General features: G+C 40.0%; 1 protein-coding gene across 2 annotated transcripts in view; it reads right to left on the bottom strand.

Moving 5' to 3' along the window:
- AKAP6 (A-kinase anchoring protein 6) overlaps positions 1–15,546 on the bottom strand; it is a 493,527-nt gene extending 477,981 nt beyond the window's left edge. For both annotated transcript variants that reach the window (XM_006763650.2, XM_006763654.2), the window contains exon 1: positions 15,390–15,546. The gene's annotated coding sequence lies outside the window, so the exon portion shown is untranslated. The remainder of the gene's footprint in view (positions 1–15,389) is intronic.
- Between the last annotated feature and the right edge of the window lie 257 nt (positions 15,547–15,803).

Raw genomic sequence — 15,803 nt, 5'->3', positions numbered from 1 at the left:
CTCTCTCTCTCTCAAAACATATCCTCAGGTGATGAATTAAAAAAATAAAAAGCACTACAGGAGGATTGCTAAGATGAAAAGGAGAGAAGTTCCCCAATCTGACAAAATTCTTCTGTGTTTGTCAGTATCCACATTCTTCTTACCAAACACTCTGGGTTTGTATTTGTTTTTGAATAACTGCATTTTGCTCTTGGTGTTTCATAATGTACTGATTTTATTTTTGGTTATTCTTCCTTTGTCCCAGTCCTGCATTCGTCTGGGCAAAGCCAGTTGATCCCTACTATGGGCTGCAACTTCTAAAATCTTCTGGCACCTGTATAGCATATTTCTGGTCTAGCCCACCTTGAACTTTTTGCTTTTGCTCCCACCATGATCCCACCCAGCTCTCTCCTCTAGATCCTTCACCTGCATAGACCTTCATCTCTATCTTACTGTCCAGAACAGTCCCTGGCCTTTACTGATGGCCCTTCAGGGGTCATGTGGCTTTACAAAAATATCTCCCAGGCCCTGGAATACAATCCCAATTCCCTTAAGAAAAAAAAGTTATAAGAAACAAAGTAACCAAAGCCACCTTTTGACTATTTAAGAAAAGTCTCATAATTCTGATGGGGATTGTCTTTCCTCTCCTCAGGAAGAAGTACAGGAGGGCCCAAGTCAGCAGAAGAAGCAGATTCTTTACTTTATAACATTGAAATATTCCTATTAACTAAACTTTAGACTTTATTAAAAGGTGGTCAATGGGCAGAGGGATTCAAACCTAGAGGCCAGGACCAGAAGTTCATATAACCAGGTGCATTGGTTTTACAAAGGAAGCATGGGATTGAGAGTCATTTATGCCTAGGTTCATATTTTATTCATTCCTCACCAACTAATACACTTTGCAAATCACAGATCATAAATTTTAACATAAAATGGCAATGCAATATTGCAAGATCTGTAATTTACTTTAAAATACTTTAATCTGTGATAGGTATTACAATTAATTTAAACTCCATTTCTAGACATAGTCAGCTAAAGTGATATCTGAAATATACAGTCCAGTGGTTGGGGGGGGGGGGGAGTACGTGCCAGCCAGTATTATATAAGAAATGAGATGTCCTCACTCTTACTTTATCAATAACCATTGCTTTACCATACCACTTAGCAAGCTTAAAGATAGGAACGGATTTTCCTTGGAGTTATTAAAGGTATTCACAGCATGTGAGTTAGCTAAAAAATTATAGAAACACTTTCAAGAAGAAAGGATAAGAATACTCGGAGATGTACTCCTTAGTAATGATATCTAAAGCTTGATCCCTACTATGTCCTGGTCTGCAATCACTGATGTAGAAGAATTCCTAATTGCATAATGCTTACTAAATGACGCAGAATCCTACCTCCAGCAGAACTTTTACCCAATATATAGTTGGAGCACCTAAAATGAAATAGAGCTGAGCCTCTATCAAACCTACAGATTGTATGAAATATGTTGTGCCGACTTTACTAATGAATGTTAGTCTAATAAATATCTCAATGTATGGTAACTGTTGGTCTGAGGCTTGCTTTTATTACAACTTGATAATCAGTTTGTGGAAGAGGAGCTTGTGGATGACAGAAATGTCATCATCTCAAACTTCCTGGGTGGCTAGTATGACATCAAAAAGAACCTGAGAACTGGGTGTGATGAAATTGGCTTACAGGAATTCTCAATTTTTATACCCTATAGAGTTGTTAAGGAGTAACACACAAAAGCCAATGGTAAACTCTAGAGTCCAGTACAAACATACTATCTCAGAAATATTTTTTTTATTTGTATTACCCAAGTTTTCTCAGGGCTCACCACTCTGGAAGTACAAATGAAGTGACATTATTGGTAATATATTGTAGTTTTCTGTTTCTTAACCTTTCTTCCTCTATTACCTACTTCACCAAAGTCAGCTACCTAAAAGAGGGCCCTCGGTAGAATTTCATGAAGTTTCAGCATGGGTCTCATGTGTGCACACACTCATGACAGTGTAGGCAGGAAGAGCTGCCCACACTCATTACAGCATTTGCCAAGAAGAGCTGCTATTTCCTGCTACCAGCAGGCACCTCCCACTCATGCTCTAGAGCAGTGGTCTGCAGGGTTGGGGCTCACTCCATGGGAGATGTCAGGCAAACGTTGGAGAGTGTGAGGTAAATATTTGAGTTTCTGTTTAATTTTTGTTTCATCCTTTTTAATTTTTACTTTTGTGAATGTTTTATAAAATATGTAATCTATTAATACAAGAGAAAGTTTAGACATTTTTTAACAGATTAGGATACCAATCAGGAGAATTCGGTCCTGACCAGTGTCAACCCAGGAACCAAAAGGTCACTGGTTTGATTCTGGTCAGGGCATATGCCCGGATTACAGGGTTGATCCCAAGTAGGGGGCATGCAAGGAGGCAACCAATCAATGATGTTTCTCTTTCATCTCATCAATGTTTCTATCTCTTTATCCTTTTCCCTTCCTCTCTAAATATCAGTAAAAACATTTTAAAAAAAGAATTTGGAAACCTCTGATTACAGCATCTGTGGATAGAGGGAAACATGCCTTTCTCCCTCTTGTACAATACACTCTGCTGAAGGCTGCTAAACCAGTGCTCTTGTGCTCAAATGAGGTACAGATTCCTTAGTGGAGGAGCTCACATGTACAGCCCACTGGCCCCTCCCTTTTACAGGACTCGGTCCTGACTCCAGGGAATGACCAAGAGAGAATGCCTCCTTGTGATCTACAGCATACTGGGCTCAGAATCACTCTGCCTCTCTTAGGATGAGTTCTCTCCAGAAATGTCTTCTGATTCTGGTGCCACTGATGGGGCAGACCATCAACTCATCACAGACACAGGGCAGATGTTCAGTAGATGTGCTTAGACATGTCTGGAGCTCAGTGAGGAAGGCGATTCAAGCTGAGAGGCACCAGACTACACCACAGCTGACAGAGTAAGGAATAGTAACCTTTCATTGCTAAATCACATAATCATTTCCAAGACAAAACTTTACCTGTACTGGGAAAACCCCTCTAGGCAATTTTGTCCCCTGAGCATGGATGCATAACCCCTGTGTCTGCTTACATATTCAACACCTGTGGGGAAAATATGAAGTTAACTGTATAGAGCATTTTAATTCCTGGGTGTTCATCACATCATGTGAATTAAATCTGTTTAAAGAAGTAAATGCACATTTTAAAATGTGGAATTCCCCTTGACAAGATTATGAGTTTAACAGTAAGTTATTATTCACTGAGCTCAAAATAATTTTCTATGGAAACTTTTCCCCAAATTAGAAAAGAAGCTTAAGAAAGATAAAATATTATATATAAACTAGAGGCCCGGTGCACGAAATTTGTGTGTGGGGGGGGAGGGGGGGGCCTTCAGCCCAGCCTGAACCATCTCCAATCTGGGACCCCTCAGGGGATGGATCAGGCCTAAACCGGCAGTTGGACATCCCTCTCACAATCCGGGACCGCTGGCTCCTAACTACTCGCCTGCCTGCCAGCCTGATCGCCCCCTAACTGCTCCCCTGCCGGCCCAATCGCCCCCAACTGCCCTCCCCTGCCGGCCTGATCACCCCCATGCACGCAGCTATCTTGTGGTAGCCATCTTGGGGCAGCCATCTTGTGACAACGTCACACGGGAGGGCGCAAGGACCACCTAGGCTTTTATTAGTATAGATATTGATCATGTGATGTGATTGTTCCTGTCCAATTTAGGGAACAATCACATTGTTGGACAAGATGCTGGTACAAGGCTAAAGTGACCACTGAAATGCCACAGGTCTGGAAGTGGAACAGAAATTCTCCTACAACAAGGCCAGGCAGTGAAGCTGGCCCCAGGTAGTCCTCCTTTTACATTATGAATAGCCCCAGCCTCCACTGACCACTCCTGAGAATTCATTTCCTGTATCCCAGGAGCTGTGCTGGGTGCTTTACACACACTGTGTCTAAGCTACACAACGCTTAGCAGGGCAGGTACTATGAAGAAAAGCAGGGCCCAGAAAGGTTAGGCAACTTTCCCTGGGCATAGAGCTGGTGTGCGACGGGGATTTGAACTCAGAAGATCTGATTGACCCCAAGCCCAGCTCAAAAACAGGCCACCTGCCTTCTTCATGGGAACCAGTCGTCTTACTCCTTCAAGGAGAAAAAAAGGCTGCTGCGTTGCTCTCCTGTGAACATTACTGTGAACAATGCCACTGTTGTGGGCCGCAGAGTTAAAACTGGCTCCTGTCCATTGGAATTAATTCAAAAGACAAATGAGAATCATGCCTACAAAAAAGAAATACATTCTGGTGCTGAAATCAGCAGTATGTAATCCTCTTGAGTCAGGATGTAGTAACTTTATATATCAACTTTGGAACTCTCTGATCAGATAAACGTTTACTTCAAAATGAAAAAACTAACAAACTCTTTTCATCTAGGATAACACATCTCTTGTTCGTTACAGTCCCCAGTTCAGTGCTCACCCCACATTTTCTCCCCTCCTCACCACAGTACACTAGCCACACTGGATACCTGACGTTGCCCTGGACACAGGCTTGAACAGAGCTCGAGAAGGCCCAGAGCACAGCTAGAAAGATCGTGAGGATGTAAGGGCCTGCCATGAGAAAATCTCTAATAATATCAGGCCTATGGTTTAAAAAGGGGAAGCCCGGACGTGAAGAGCATGCCCTGGATCTACATTACACAACAAAAAATTATTTGGGGTGATCCTAAGTGCATTTTCACCAAATCCCAGAGAGTCAGAAACTCTACAGGACTTGGTGGCTCAGCAGGACTTGGGTGAGGGGAGAGATGGAATAGAAAGCTGAGGATGACACCCAGTCTCTACCCTGAAGGATGGGATTGAAGATAAGGCTGTACTCCAGTCAGAGAGTTCAGAGAGACACAGAGATCCTTATAAGTGAGCCACAAAATACTAGAGCTAAAAGGAAACAAAAAATCATTTAAATTTAACCTTCTTGTTTTATTGTGAAAGAAATTAAAGTTCAGGAAGATCATGACAGCAGATACTAAAACTCAGGTTCCTTACTTCCAGTTCAAAGTTCTTTAAAATATCAGAATAGCATGCTATGTAAACACAATAATGTCTTTGTGTATTATAACAGCCATGGGATGCATTGCAGATGTAAGAAAATTTTCATGAGGCATAATTTTTATCTTGTAGTATGATGAGGTTGCTCAAAGTAAATGTATTAAATATGTTTCATAACCATAAAGTAAAAACACTATGAGTTTTTAATTTTAACAGTATTACATTTTTTTATTCAGCCTGTTATTATTATGGTATAACCAGAACACTGCCTTCTCCCAGGATGTTTTTCTAATTGCTTTTGGATATTGGATGTAAGGGCCTGCCATGAGAAATTGTTGGATATTGTTATACCCTTTTAAAGACGAAGGCATTCTAAAAATAGGATACTGTCAAAATGGTTTGAATTTCAAGGAAAAATATCTCACACCTGCTCACTGAAAAATAGTTCAAAAGTATGACATTTAAAATACGTCTTGCTTTTGAATTGAGTATTTCTCAGTGAGCAGGTATGAAATTTTTTCTTGAAAATCAAACCATTTTGACTGCATCCTACTTTTAGATCAGCTTTCTTAATTATTTCCTTCACTTGTGAGGCTGTCTGTTCTTTTGGCCAAACAACTGTATTGTTGTGTGCCTGTGCTTTGCTTTATTTCTCATTAGAGCATTTTAATAGCAAGAATGGTTGACTGTTATAGCATATCATTCTCCCTATCTGGTGCATTTCTTGACGATTCTTTAAAAAATCCACCAATTCATCAATAAATCTGAGATTTACAGCTAAGATTCATGATTTAAAGGAGAATAAATAATTGTTCCTGAAGGAGACTCAACTACACCAAAGAAACGCAAAGAAAGAGACAGCTAGAAGAACCAATGTATCTTTCAAATGACCTGTGAAACCCCAGGTCCCTCATAGAAACCTCGTAGAGAAGAGGAGCCCATCAGAACTGCCGAGGCAACATCCTTACTTTCAGTGGAAGAATGTAGAAAAATTGGGCGGTGCATGATGCTTTAACCATCAGCCACAGGGTTTCTGGGCATGCTATATGGAATAGCAAGAATCACTCAAGGGTGTTTAGAATCTTGGAAAGCATCACTGCAAAAGAGAATTCATTTTCTACATATGCAATGCAATCATGCTTCCTTCCTCACAGTGCTATGTGAATACATTCACTCTTGGAACAAATATCTATGAGCACCTACCATGTGTCTGGCACTATTCTAAAAGCTAAGGAAACATATATGAATAAATAGACAAAAATCTCTGCCTTCATGCAACATGCTTTATACTTCAGGGTGACAAACAATACATAAGTGAATTGTGTAGTTTGCAGATGGTTATAAGTGTTATGGAGAAAAATTAAGCAAGGAAATGAAAGTAAGTAATATAATATATGTGACTAACACAGCATAAGCATTTAAAATTTATTAAAGGGGTTTTTCTTGCCATTAACAAAAGCTCTAAAAATTATTTTCTTGGTTTTGGGATTGGAGTTGAGGAAAAATTACATTTCTTTGGGGGGGGAGTAATAATTTTATCTCACTACTTCTGAGTAGTGAAATGATAACTTGTATTTATCAAATACTACCTTTGTGCCAATAATTTTATGTAAAAATACTTCATTTCATCCTGTAAAATGAATATTTCCCCCATTTTATACCTGGGGGAAAATGACACTTTAAGAAACTCAAGATCACCGATCTAATAATTTCCTGTTAGAGAAAAGATTCAAAGGTAAATACTCCTAACTCCAAAACCCTCCTACCAGGCTAAGAGGCAGAGGACCAAGGAAAAGGCAACATAGCCAGCTGAAGAAGAGACATGTTTCTCCATATTATATCTAACTTCTTAGAGGGTTTTTCTTTTTGTTCTTTGCTCTGGTTTGTAATATTAGGTTAATTGGCAAAAAGGTGAGCAAAATGAGCACTGTATAACAGCTGGAAATAAAAACAAATGATCCTTTTCAAAGATACTCTAGAACCTCAAATGGCGATGGAAAGGTCACATTACCAAACCTGAAGTGTTGTTTTGTTTTTTGTTTGTTGTTTTTGTTTTGTTTTTTACAATAGCTTGCCCCAAATCAGAAGTTTCTATTTTAGATTTTTGAATCCGAAAATCCAGCAATTTACACATATATATGTTTATTGACTGATATTCTCTATGCAGGAGATTAGTGGTGAGAGAGGTGGTCCCAGGAGAGCAATGGCCATGTTTCCCTTCTTACTCATTCCATCTCCTGATGCCCTAAACCTAAACACCTTTTCAGTTTGGTTAGTCAAAATTCAAATGTTTGAAAATCATGTTACCAATTATTTATTACTAAATTAGTGAAAACAATAATACCTTAATTCACCACTTTGATTATTAGTTCTCTAAGCAATCATGCCTGGTTTTGTGGTTGTTTTTATTTTTACCTTTATTTCCAGAACTGTTCTTTCTCTTCACGCAGCTGCTTTTCTGAGACAGGAGTTTCCTGATAGTGTTCTAGAAGCTGCATGCCACTCCTAGCCAACGCTGAAGAAATGTGCATCTCTCGGGTACCTTGCATGCTGCCCACCTTCCCAATACCCTTTCCCCTCATTTTTATTTATTTTTAATTGAAAATGCAATGTAATAATAACACTAAAGGACAAATTATTGTAAAACTACATTTGCACACCTATTTTCATGTCTACATATAGTCTCCTAGCAATAAGGCTGCTGTTTTAGTTGTTTCTAGTTGATGTTCCACACAGACTACTTACAAGAGTGGCTAATTTGAGTTTTAAAGAGTCATTCCCTTTTAATTCACACAAAAACAACAGTTTAAATACAGTGCAAAATTTGAATTAACTATTAAAAGCTAAATGTGAACTGATTACTTACAAGCTTCAGTTATTTGGTTTTGGATGGGCTATGTGTATGCTGATATAATGGGAATTAACGGTGGCAGGAGAGACGGAGGCCTGGGGGGCTGCTGATGGGAAGGGTGATGCTGGGTTCAGAGCTACCCCAGGTGACAGTGAAGGAGACTGGTGGGTAGAAGCAATGAGCACTATGAATTGAAAAAGCTGAGGTGGGAGAGGGCAATAATTTTGAGTGGGCCAGAAAAAGTAATGAGTTATTAAAGAAAAAAAACCATTTAAATCAAGCAACTGAATGAAAAAAACAGAAGACGAGAGGGTAGCCCCGAATGTGCCTGGAGCTCCACCTCGATGCCTGCAGAACAAGGGAAAAGCTAATCAGGTCCTTCCACAGCAGATCCCAAGCAACCTGGTGTTAAATCTGTGACAAGCTGTCCAGGTAACATACCTGTGCATGCCTTTCTTTGGTCATCCTAATTTGAAAGTGTATGTTCCTTCAGCACATGATCTTGGACATGGTAGACATTTTACACATTTGTTGATTATTGACTGTAGTTATCTGAAACAGCTGTTTCTAGAGCTTATACAATGGTGAATATGGTGGCCATTAGAATTATTTCAGGGTACAGAATACCCTGTGAGTTCTATTCCACCTGTCTTCTAAGAGATAACAAGAGACCCTTTTAGTTTTTTCAGGTCCTTGTTTACACTTAGCCCCCTCCAAAAAAATGTCCTCTTGTCCTGGCTGGTTTGGCTCAGTGGATAGATCATCGCCCTGCTGACTGAAGGGTCCTGGGTTCGATTCCAGTCAAAGCACATGCCTGGATTGTGAGCCCGGTCCACAGTGGGGGGCATGCAGGAGGCAGCCAGTCAACAATTCTCTTTCATCACTGATGTTTCTATCTCTCTCTCCCTCCCCCTTCCATCTCTGAAATCAATAAAAATATATATTTTTAAAAATGTCCTTTTTCCTGTATGGCAAGTGCAGTCATTCATATTAATTCTCTAACAATTTTCTGCACATCTATAAATTAATATAGCCACTTCTCATTGTGACATGATGGGTGAGAATGCTTCACTACTATAAGGTCCAGGCGTCTGTCTCCAGCTTCTCATTAGTATAAGCAGTAACAGCAGATCTGGACTTATCAACATCAGCATGGCTAGAACTGCCCTACTGGAGAGGGTTCATTATAAATATTGACTGTAATTCCCTTTTTAATTAAAAAAAAATGTGAACTCCTCCTGTAATAATATAACCTCCAATTATAGGCCCCCAGCCTCCAGGAAAGGAAATAAAATAAAAGGATAATACTAAAAAGGCAAAAATACCCAGCCAGCCTGCATAAAAATGTTGTGTAATTTAAATGAGAGTGAAACAAAGAAGGTGATAAAAGTAATCAAGTAGTAAAACAAAGGGCAGGAGAAATAATATAAACAATGAACCATCAGGATGGTTAATTAACTTGCTTTGCAAAGAAGATTTAATTTCTCCCCTGAAAGCAATGGTGGTGACAAATAAGCCTGACTTACCAAATATCTTCAAGTGTAATGTAGTATGTCCCCCACTGCCTATAAAAGAAGTGCCATTGAATTACTGTGTGTGGCGCTGATTGGCATGGGTGCCTCTAAATTACCAGGCATGGGGCCTTTGCTCTGGGTTGTTTTGACAATGGTCCTTTAGTTTTTTAAGCGCTACAATTTCTATTAGAATTGTTCCAGGGCCCAAGCAGCAGCAGTGGAATAAATGGATGAGGTTGTGGAGACCACTAAGATTGGGAGAATACTGCTCCATTTAAGGCAGTCAAGTCTTGCCAAGTGAGCCACATCATCTAATCTTAATGATAAGCCTAAAACTCATATGTGTTTGTGTCATTTATTTTTATATCAAAAATATCATATGGGACTAGCTACATGGGGCCAGTGTAAAATGAAAATGCAGAATTCCGGGCTCAAAAATTATTAAGAATTTCAAGATGCATTAAACCAAGTGTGCATCCTGCTAAGCACAGGGCCCTATAAAGCCTGTCCAGGAGCCACACAAAACAAGCTGCAGGCCAGGTTCAGCTCATGAGCCTGTTCTAGAGGTTCCACATTCCCTCCCCATTTCCCCTGTGACTCAAAGCAGCTGCAAGATGACGGGAGGAGTTGGAGCATGAGTTCGGAAGAACAGAATAAAACATGGCGGGTGGCTCACAAAGGAAACGAAGTCTCTCATTTGTCCACTGCAAGCCTTAAAACCAACCAGGGGAAGAAATCTACCTTATTAATTCAAAATACCTAAAAAGTCTGTAGCTATTGCCAACATCCTATGAAAAGTTATATTCCCCTGAAAAGCCTTCCCACCCACAACCCATTTAAAGAGTTGGGTGTGTGCAATTGCCATAAAAGAGGAATAGTCAATCTGTAAGTGACTGTCACAAGTCAGACATACCCTGTACACGAGTGAATGAGCACCTGAAAAGTTTCATGAAAATACAATGATAGTTTTCAATACATTCGTTAATATGATAATGTAGAGAAATGCTTCCCATTTAAAGTGATATTTGTAAGGCACACCAGGGTGAATGGACAGGCTGCTCATGGTGGGAGGTGACTGGTACACTTACCCCAATGTGGCACATACCCTCACTGGCATGCTGGCTAGAACTTTAGTTTTATAGGGCTGTCTGGACAAATAGTTTTTTTGTTTTGTTTTGTTTTAATCATTTTTATTTCCAATTACAGTTGACATACATCATTATATTGGTTCCAGGTATACACTCCAGTGACTATAGTGATCACCCAAATAAATCCTGCACCCATTCAATGCCATGCATAGTTATTACAATATTATTGACTATATTCCCTATGCTGTACGTTATACCTCTATGACTATTCTGTAACAACCACGTGGACAAACAGTTTTTAAAGCTGAGAAATATCTTTTATAAAAATAAAAAATATCTCTTTAACTAATCTGTCACAAACTTTCATATTTACTTATGTCAACTGAAATAGACATGTACTTTTTTACAGTTGATTACAGTTATAGTGTTTAGGATAGCTTATGCCAACAAAATGCTAATGCCATATTGGCTTTGTCCACACCCAGAAATATCTAATCAAACACAAGCAGGAAAAAAACACAAAGCTGGCCCAGCTGGTGTGGCTCAGCAGTTGAGCATCCATCCAGGAACCAGGAGGTCACAGTTCAATTCCTAGTTAGGTTGCATGCTTGGTTTGCAGGCTCAATGCCCAGTAGGGGGTGTGCAAGAGGCAGCTGATCGATGATGTTTCTCTCTCATGGATGTTTCTATCTTTCTATCCCCTCCCTTCCTCTCACTTTAAAAAAATCAATAAAAACATTTTTTTAAAAAGCTATTAGTTAATGCTGTGATTTTACCAGCATATATGGGTCATATATGCATCTGCAGAGATATGTGCAGAGATAATGGGTTTATTGATTAGCACATAGAAGTAAATAGAAATAATATTACAGTATCAGAGAGAATAAATTATTCCACTACAAATATAACTGTTTATTTTTGTCTCCCCCTCTAGAATGTGGTGGGGGAAGAGATTTACATCAGCCTTATTCACTGTTACTCCTGGCACATAGTAATAAATACTTGTTGAATTGAATTGAATCTATAGGATCAGAACAAGTTATTATTCACTAATTATAGGGTTGGAAAGAGAAGGAAATGACACATGTAGCAGGACAACCAACTTCCTTAACGTCCACTTGCTTTTTTACTCCCTAATTGGAACCTAATTCCCATAGTCACTGCACTTCATAACTCTGATCAGCTTCTCATTCCTGTAGCTCATGCAGACAAGAGCTGGGGCCTCCTTGGAGCAGGCTAGGACAAAGGTGAACTTCTTCCCAGAACCTAGAAAAGGCGAATGAGCTCTGTGGAATACTATTTCTAAGTATTCACCACACTGGAATCAATATCAATATGCCATCAGTGCGTGCATTAGCCCCACAGTCAAACAAAGAACACCCCTTAGAGCCCAATAATGATGCTGGGCGTGGGTAGCTGGGGATGGGCAAGATGATGCACAGATGACTGTATCAGCTCTGCTTAAACACAAGGCTTCCAGGATGTTACACAAGACTGTCATTCTTGTATTTTGTCAGAGATAGGCAGCGTCTGGATTTAGCCACTGATACACTCAGCAAAATAACTCTCTTATCTTCTTGACCCAAGAGGTGGATTCAGAGTACACCTTTCTGGCTGTGAGATAAGTTTTCTCTTCTGTCCTTGCCTAGTGTTGCCAAGGAATGCAAATGTCATGACGCCTGAAGTTGATAAAACAGGTAGACAGGTGAAACAAATTTGAATCATTACTGACTCAGGTAAGACCTGCTTTTAGTGCAACTCTATTATGCCCACGCTCATTTGTGTAGCTTTTCCCATATGCAAGTTCTGCTAGAAAAATATGCCAAGCAAGGGTAGTGGCAAAAAAAAATCTGAGCATCAATTCTGCATTATTTAAATCTCTGGGATCAAATTAGGATATGGCCAAGAGTCAAGCTCATCCCTGCAGTAAAACTGATCTTAGTGTTGTAAATGGGATTTCATTCTACATGTGAAATCTGATTTTCCAATTAGACTGAGGAGTGGGGTGAGTGTGGTAGAGTAAGGATGACTGATCTGCATAGTGTACACAGTTAAGATGTTATAAAACCAAGGTGACTGGGTAAGCATGAGGATGCCCTAGTCAAATCACATTGGTTTGAAATCCTGGACCAATAAATGTTTAACTATGTGCCCTCAGCCAACTCTGTTAACCTGGCTCAGAAATGTGAATAATAGTACCTAATGCTATAAAGTAACATGGTTAACTCTCTACCTCATGATGCCATTTAAGAATGAGATAAGATACATGCAATGCTTAGTCCAGTGTCTGATACATAATAAGAAATTAATAAAGGATAGCTGTGGTTCCTATAATTATTATTTTTAGACTCCCACCATGGCCTAGTTAACTATAAAGAAGTAACTTCTCTGTAACTGTATAATTCAGTAAAAAAAAAAAAAAAGTAAAACTAAAAATTCATGACCAAAAGCAAGGAGGTGGTTAGCTCCCTGTGAGGTTTCCATCATCTTAATTGGGGCCACACAGTCAATATGGTCATGCTGACCTTTCACTCCTCAGTGTGAAACAAAATTCTTTAAATTCTAGGAAGTTCCGGTGAAACGCCACTCAATGCAGCCATACAGCAATCTCTCCCTTCCCCCATACTCACTTGTCCCATCCACCCCTTGGGGATATATTAAAAATAAAACTAAGGCAACTGAAATAGCCTAAGCCAGCAATTAAGACACACAGCTAATCAAAGAGCAGCAAGGCTGTGGCCCTCTGCGAAGAAACTGAACACCAAGATGACAGCTCCGATTACCAGGGCTTTGTTCTCCGGGAGCAAAAAGAACACAAAAAGCATAAAGTTGGGGAATGGTAACTGCCTTTTCAGCATTTGCAGGGGCAGGGGGAGATTGCAGGTGCCTCTGAGTTAGAAGCTTATTCCACAGATAACTGCGGCAGCCCACACCCACCAGCGCCTTCCCTACTCTCAAAGCATGACTCCACTTTTTCTAACACTGCCCTTAAGGAATCCGGCTTTGAGACTTCCAGTAATTGTACAAATCACCCATGATGAAGCAGCTTGAGAGCACTGTTAGACAAAAGAAATAAAAAGTAAGCAAATAAAAAACCTCATTAAAATGCTGCTTTTGGTCATGTTTACTCCTAGCAATCCATGTTCCCAAACAAGTCTTTCTCCATTGCTTTTCCTTGGAAGTAATACTTTAAACTAATTTTAATGGGCACTGAGTGATTCTCTCCAGACTCATAATCCAGTCACCAAACACACTTTCCCTTCCCCCATCACCATCTAGCACTCCTCCCTGTCACCTTAGAGCTTCTGCCTTAGCTGTGTTCACACCCAGCAGTCCCAGCAGAGCTTTCTGTTCACATTACATGACAAAAAAAGCAGGCAGTGAACAATCCATGCTCCTAAGTGCTTGCCATAAAGCCAGGCTGAGCTGACCTCTCCCATCCCAGCAGCTGCATGTCAGCCACATAAGCTTAAAGGACCGAGAGTAGCATGTGTGTGATGGGTATAAACAAACTAATTAAAATCTGAGCTCTTTCATTCCAGCTAGTGCCTAATGGGACCAATACACTTGACTCTAGGCAAAATTAATAAATAAATAAAATATATTTTTTTTATCACTCCAAGCTGGCCAGAGTTATTGCCCTTCCTGCTTCCTATGGTACATCTCTTTTAGGCTCAGCAAGCAGCCTAAAAGAGGAGGAACTCAGGGTTGCTATTCTTTCCTGTGAGACTTTTCAAATAAAAACTATCAACTCACAGCACTGAGCCAAAAGACCACTCCCTGATTCCAAGTGGACATATTGATCAATCGAACTGACATGTGCCTCCTCCTTTCTCTCCCTTCGTAGCAATCAGCTGCACCAGGGAAATCAATTTCATTTCCCAAAACAAAAGGCAACAGACTGCTCCTTATCTGACACTGTCAGACCACGTTTTTTAGGGGGGAAAGAATACAATGAAGATGCCCAAAGAGAGAGAGCGAGGAGTTGAAATGAAGACGAGGCATGCTTATCTGGAGTTTCAGAATTGAGTTGAGGTTATAACGGAGCCAGAGATCTGTATTCACCACAATCGCTGAGGAGCCTGCTGTTTTTGCATCTTACCAGATTCTGGATAAAGTTAAACAAGAGTAGCAACACGGCCACTTCCAGGGGCTCTCCTCAGGGTTACCCTTCATTGCAACTGCCGCAGAGAGGAGACTTGTTACAAGTCAGCCTGCAAACAATTCCAGCTATTTCAGAGACCAGCTACTGATGGAAAAACATCGTGGCAGTCCTTCCACTAACTATGAAGGACATGAGCTGAAGGATTAGCAGATAAATCAAAAGGCTCTAGTAATTTTATTTGTTTGGGGTCCTCATGTTTTTAATAAATTCTCTCTTGAGCATGCGAGAGCTCCCCTTTCACAGCAGGGTTATGTCAAATGCTTATTCAGCAGTCATTCCTTGCCATGAAGAAACTGAAACCAAACCGAGGTAAATACTGAATTTCATACTGCAAATCACTAAATATTTCATAAATCACAAGAGCAAATAGGGGACCAATTAGCTCTGCCCCATAAGAAAGAAATATATACCTTTACAATACTGAAAGACCATGAGCTGCTCATTTTAGAGCCTATTTGGGGTTTTGCCCCAAATTATCTTATATTTATTAAAAATTCCATCAGAACACTAAAAATAACAGGCAGGGATGAAGCAAGAGTAATTTTATGTATTTTGATTTCTTTGGGAGTCTTACAGCCTTTGTCTCATTAACCCAGCAGCCTGAAAAACAGATTTAGGCAAAACAGCTCTTCATTCCCTAGTCCATTTTAAGCAGACAACATCCCCCCATCTCCGTCTTAGCAGACACAGACTAACCAACAAAACAGCCATGCAATTAATGCCCACACACTTAATGCTCACCATCTCCTGCTCCCACCGTCTTCTTTTGATGTTTACAGCACATCTGTAGGTTGCAATACTAGGAGATGCCTTGTTTGACCTGCTGCATGATGCTGTGACATCAGTTCAGATGATGCAGCTCATTATGGGAAAGGCTGCTGTTGCTATGGCAACTGGGATGTGCCAGGAATCCTTGCTGCATTTCCAGTGGCGCCTGAGACAATACGGAAGCCCTGTAAGAAACAGACGATATGCAAAATGTAGACCAAAGGAAGAGGATCCCTCATTGGACTAAAATCCATAAATTTAAAATGGATTTCCCTGAAGGCACTTTGGAAAAAATAAATATTACCTCCTACTTTGTTGTAATTGTAATACATTTAGAAAATATAAGGGGAAATACAGATTTAGTACTGAGCAAATGTAAACTCAGAT

This window comes from Myotis davidii, unplaced genomic scaffold (genome assembly GCF_000327345.1).
Source record: "Myotis davidii unplaced genomic scaffold, ASM32734v1 scaffold116, whole genome shotgun sequence".
Taxonomy (NCBI): Eukaryota; Metazoa; Chordata; class Mammalia; order Chiroptera; family Vespertilionidae; genus Myotis; species Myotis davidii.
The sequence above is the reverse complement of the archived record's forward strand: the minus strand, read 5'-3'. Positions and strand labels throughout refer to the sequence as shown.